The sequence below is a fragment of the Protopterus annectens genome, chromosome 12.part0 (assembly GCF_019279795.1).
Source record: "Protopterus annectens isolate FY-2018-M chromosome 12.part0, PAN1.0, whole genome shotgun sequence".
Taxonomy (NCBI): Eukaryota; Metazoa; Chordata; order Ceratodontiformes; family Protopteridae; genus Protopterus; species Protopterus annectens.
In genome coordinates this window covers 905,915,724-905,921,723 of record NC_056746.1, presented here as the reverse complement: position 1 = coordinate 905,921,723, position 6,000 = coordinate 905,915,724, and the positions used below count along the sequence as shown (strand labels likewise).

Sequence of the window (6,000 nt, the reverse complement as noted above, 5' to 3'; positions counted from 1 at the left end):
TTGTCAGAATAGAAAAGTTTGAAAACTTGTAAAGATAAGAACTGCAACTTATGTAAAAAGTTCCCAAACAAGGAAGAAGTTTAGCTTTACTGTTACACTGGCCTCTTCTCAAAATTCTACTATCAAGGTAAGTGTGGCAGATTGGCTTCCTTGTTTTCTTTTAACTTTGAAACCACTTAAAAACAGATTTGTCCTTCCCTTGCAAATGATTATAAGTACACCACACGTATATTCATATTCTTTGAAACAGTGGCACTATTAAATTAAGCATAACCTTCCTTTTTACTAACTATCCTTGAGTAACCCTTTAGCAAACTGGCTCCTACCTCGTGGAACAAATTGATAGATGAAAAAATATGATTGAATTCCTGCAGTGTGCCTGCTTCAGAGACATCGGTTAATACAGTTTAGGTTAGATAATAATCTCTAGTCTGCTGCATAATACAAATCCAATAGACTATAGCTAAACGTCCTTATTGCGTTCATTGATGCTGTTATAGTTAAACGTATTGTACTTAACCTTACAATGGAATGCTAAATCTGTTTACTGTCTGTCTGCATTGTCCATTGTATTGTATCTACTTTGCTCATTTGTATCATTAATATGCCCAACGATTGATGTCAGTTTCTTTCCTGTTTGGCTCTAGCTGTGGTTAAAAAGGCTCATATACCAGTCCACAAACCCAGTTATTGAACTACAAATAAATGCATACTCACATCAGTAAATGAATGAATAATTGAACAATCACACAAAGATCGGTTCATCTAGGGAGATTCACAGGAAGTGGCATCCTCCTTATCTTCAACATCAGGCATGGGAATCTCAGTGGGGGAGTCCATCTGCTTCCCTTTTATGTGCTGTCTAGTGATAGTTGAAGGTTGAGAGTCTGAAAATGATGAAGCATGTTTGTATGCAAGCATTGTGGAACTTTGCAAAGGCCCTTTGGTCACTCTGTCCTGCTCTATAGCAAGTAGGACAATTACAGACTTAGGAAGAAGATGCTTTGATGTTTTCAGTTGACCAAATCTCGCTAGGGGCACATGTCACACATGATTATTGCAGGGGTGACTATTTATAGTCAGTATTGAGGACAATGATACTGATAAATATCTGAGCCACCAGTACAGACATCAATGCCAACCGACTCATCATTGAATATGGCACTAGTGTGGTGGCCCCAGTAACAACACCAGCAACCTCACTTGAGTCAACAGAATCAACAGTGAAGGCATCAGAACTGGTGGTTAAATTGACTGATGATTTATCAGTGAAAACTGGGTTCCTGCTATGGTGACCGCAGTAAGGATAGATCTCCATACATCAACATCAACATTGTATAGGTCAGTACTGGTAATCATAGTGTCAGAGTTGATGTCATGACTGCCAGTGAGGAACATGTAAAAGTCTTACAGGAAGGAGAGACTATAGACGAGATCTGTCATGGAAGCAGATGGAGTTGGGACACAGTTTCTTTTCGGCATGAAGGTACATAGAAAAACTTCTCAAATCAAACTCAGGTGCTTGTTTTTGAAGGTAGGCAAGCCCCCCCTTACATGAGTAAGGTGGGCAGAGGGCTTTGCCATGTTTTCTGGATACTTCCATACTTCTTTTCCAAGCAGGAGGTGATCAGAAAAGGAAATCCAAAAATTCACCTTCATCTTCCAGTCTTTGGTGAAGACAGTCATATGGACCCATGAATACTGGAATAAGGGAAAGCCAAATCTTGCAGCTTATATGGCTCTCAGTTAAGTTGTTAAACATGTAGACAATGAGGTTTCTCATGCTGGAGGAAGCTGAGGTTTGAACCAGTAGTTTGTCCTTAAATGGCCTATTCAGCAACTCTGTCATTTTTTGTCAGCTAACTCTGTTCAGAAATATGCAATATGTATTGCACAATCTAGTAGCTCTAAGGGTAACATGGCAGACACAAAGACATTGCTCGCCAGTCATGTACATGGCATGCAACTCCCTGTCTGAAGGATGGACAGCTAGGCTTTGGCATGTCTGAACCTTCTTTTCTGCTGCAGAGAAAACTATGATATCTGGTTTAGCAGTCTTTGTTCCAGAAATCTCTTCCATGGGGCCAGAACATATAGTCAGTCTTCTTTAGAATGGAGTTCACCATACCCAGATTCTCTCAGCCACCCTGATGGGATCTTTAAGAATGGTCACCCTGATGGGATCGTTAAGAATGGTCACCCTGATGGGATCGTTAAGAATGGCCACTGAGGAGGGACAACTGCGGGATGAGACTGCAGGCTGTCTGCAGTGAAAAATGGAAGGATGAACTTCCCATATATTTTATCAAGAGAACTACTGGAGCCTCAACATGATGAAATAAACTAACCAAAGCACAACCTTACAACTCCAGGATCACACAACCATGATGAAAAAAAAGAAAAACCCAATCACTGCCAGCACAAACCACCAAAGAAACTATATCAACAGTGATGTCCTAGTGTAATACGATTAGGGAGTTCCAAACTGGGCAATAAAATATCTTGAAATTCATCTGGATTACACTCAACCAAATGTATGGAAGCAAGGGGAAATGTATGGGTTTAGCCATCCAGGCCCCACATTGTTTATATCCTGCAAGTATTCCCTGACTGTAAAGTCAGTTTTTTGGGGGTGAGGGTAGAGAATTATCTGGTTTCTACTTATCCTGATTTTCCACTAGTGTTCACAATGAACTACATATATTTGCTGTTAGCCTATACTTTTCTGGCTTTCTTGGGGGGTTGTTCTCAGTGTGATGAATATAAGGCTTGTCTTTAGAAAGATCTGGATGGTGGGGAGGATTTCAAAAGATCAGATGAACTTCTGATTTGCTGTAGGAAATATCCACTTGATCTGAATGCTAAATGATTAAGGACAGAAGAAAATGATATTATCTCCAATACTGACAACGTTAACAGCAGTGCATGATAGCATTAAAGTTTCTGCCTGGAAGCCATATGTGCCAATGGTAGAATCTTGGTAAAACAACCAACAATGCACACCCCAACACCAGAATCCACATGGAAAACAGTGTCATCATAGAGGCCAGAATAAGTATGGCCAACATCAACATGACTGGCACTGGAACATTATCTGTGCTGGTAGTCCCAGTGTGAAGAGGTGTATAAGCACCAGAGCCAATGTTTGAACAAGATTGCCCACAACCTGGTGATGAATGCTGGTCAAAAAAATATTGGAAATTGGTAACAGAATTATGGGTACTGGAGATGGCACAGTTTCCAAAACAGTCATTCTGGTTGACTCTTGATGGGGTGAATGAAGGGGTTGCATTAGAATGTCTGCTTGTGCATTTAACATGACCTCAGCAAGTTTATCATAACTGAAAGTGGGAAAAATGGTGAATGAATCAAATTTGAGGCAGCTGGCTTGGGGTCCAAGGCAGCACTGGGGTACTAGGAAACTCAACAGCTGTAGCATCCATAATTACAATACTAATTCAGCAGAGCTTGCAGTCTTAGCTGTCTCATTTACTAAAATTTTGGCAGCATGCCAAAGTAAATATTTTGCCATTGTTAACTAGGTAGGTTCACTAGACAGATAGGTATGATCATCTTTCAAGAGCGTGGGGCAGGCCAAATGTTACACATACAGTCGGATGAGAGGCAATATAAATACATTGCCAGAAAGTTTGCATTTAGTTCATAAAGCTGCCAATAGATTGTAGCTTTCATCACAAGTGCATGGAAGCATGCTCCTGCACAGGGTAGGCACTGTGAGCCTTGAGAGTGAAACAGATCATGTGTTCTTCCCCCCAGGGGTAAGCACAGGGCCATGAAAAATGTTCTCACAGCCAGAATGCCAGCAAAGGGCACAATCAACCTTTGTGGCTGCTTAATGATGGCTTTACCAAACAGCCCTTGCCAATGTAGTTGTCTGGACCCTCTACCACAATGCTATAAACTGTCTCAAGTCCGGTATGGGGAGGCTTGATTCTTAGCAGGCCTGGGAGCAAAAAGGACTTAGAGTAAAAAAAACATTGGGGACAGAAGAATCCTCCATTATTACTGGTGAAGAAGATGTACAAGCCTAGACAAAAATAGAATGAACTTTCTTACTTTTTAGACAGGTAAGTGAACTATATTCTTGGTTCTTTTGCAGCCAAGACCTGGACAGAATGGCAAAGGTAATATCTTATTACATTTTATTTTATGACATTAAGTGCTGATCATATTTGATCTTTTCTTGTTTTTTCTATGTTGTCAGGATCTTCTACTATGCCAATTAGAATATTACTTGTTTTAAGTTGAAGGATAGTACCAATGAAGGTACCAACAAAGGTACCTGTTCTGAAATGAATTTTGGAAGCACTAACAGTAGTGGAGACTGTTTGGGTATTATTTTAACTAGCTGCATATCCTCATTTTGGGGAGTTACCTTAAATACTACACTCATCTCTGAAACACTTGAAGTTGTTTAACTAGCAGAATTCAAGGCCCTGAAGAACTTAAATGTGTATGTATCTTCAGCCCTTTTTAAGGTAGCTGCTTTCATCTTTTCCATTTTCTTCTGTTGTTTTCATTTAGAAAAATACTTTACTTGGAATTCAGTAAAGTGCCTAGCATGAGCCATACAGCTTGTATCAGAAAAGCCCTTCTCCAACAATGTCCTCATTTGCGATTCAGACATACAATAGCCACTAAGAGGTAAGACCTCATTATCAGCTAATCTGCATGTCTCTTGAATCACATTCACTATTGTGGTATGTATATCATTGTTGATCTGCACATTGCAGTAGAAACTTTCCTGTAGTTCCACCACCCGTGTAATAATTTAAGTACCACTACAGCACATATCTATTAGGCCCTGCTGGTTTTGTGTATCCCCCACCCCAAAATCCCCCCCATGCCATTGGTACCAATATAACATTTTATTTCATGAGTCATCCCTGATGCCTGTTGGTTCCCCCACTCCTGATCCTTGTTATGATGTTACCATTACGGCACTTTAAAGATCATTCCCTGGTGTTCAGTACAACCCCCCCCCCCAATCCTTGTACTGCCATTTTAGTTTTAAAATCAGTAAAAGAGAGATGGTGTCATTAAGTCAATTAGGTCCAGTGGCAAATAATTTAATCTGCCAAAATAATTCTTTGGCTTCTAACTTGAACTTCCATGGTCCACCCCTTCCTTATATCTTGCCCAACACCATCCAAACCAAAAAAAAAAAACCTAAATGTATGTCCTTCATTCTGTTGAATATGTTTCCAGAGGGCATTCGTTTGATTTTGCTTATTAATGGCATACATATGTTCATATATTCTTTCTTTAAATAATCTTTCAGTTTTACCTATGTAGTATTTAAAACATATCTAACAAATGGTGACATATATGACACCCTTAGAGCTAAAATTCACATATATACCTGCCTTAACCTGACCATGCCCTTCAATTTCAACAGTACCCTCAAATATGAAAGAACACTGCAAACATTTTTACAGATTTTAAAACTAAAATCTGTGGGATATGAGTTTTAAATTTTGATATTTCTTTATTCATTATCTACAAAGTTTGATGTCATCTGGATACAGGTTTTAACTGTCAGTGAATTTTAACAGGTCTATGAATTTTAAATATACAAAAGTTTTTTTGAATGTATAGGAATAGTAGGGTGTTGTTGCTTTAAATGTTTTAAGGATGTTTTACACTTCCTGTTTTTAGTTATACAAGGAAGTGATGTATTGTGTTTATCTCTGATGAAGTCCCATTTTATTATATGAGGAAGAACATGCTTAGATTTTGCATCATTAAAAGTTTTATTTTAAGTGGTGCGGTATTATTTGGACAAGTATTCCTTCATTTTTAACAATTTCTGTTGCTATTGTGAATGTCAGCTTTTCTGGCTCTACATTGTTTCAGTTGAACATTTCTCCTGTGAAATGAGCTACCTTGGTGGTCAAGTGGTTGTATGTGTTGCTTCTTGGTCTGGACTTTTTCCAGTCCTCTTGTTTCTGTGGGTTATATTGGAAGCCTAAAGAAGCA

The 6,000-nt window shown here is 39.0% G+C and overlaps 1 long non-coding RNA gene across 1 annotated transcript in view; it reads left to right on the top strand.

Annotated features, from left to right (window-relative positions):
- Positions 1-1,621: 1,621 nt before the first annotated feature.
- The window catches only part of LOC122816866, a 30,315-nt gene continuing 25,936 nt past the window's right edge, over positions 1,622-6,000 (top strand). The window contains exon 1 of the long non-coding RNA XR_006367112.1: positions 1,622-4,665. This is a non-coding gene — a long non-coding RNA (uncharacterized LOC122816866). The remainder of the gene's footprint in view (positions 4,666-6,000) is intronic.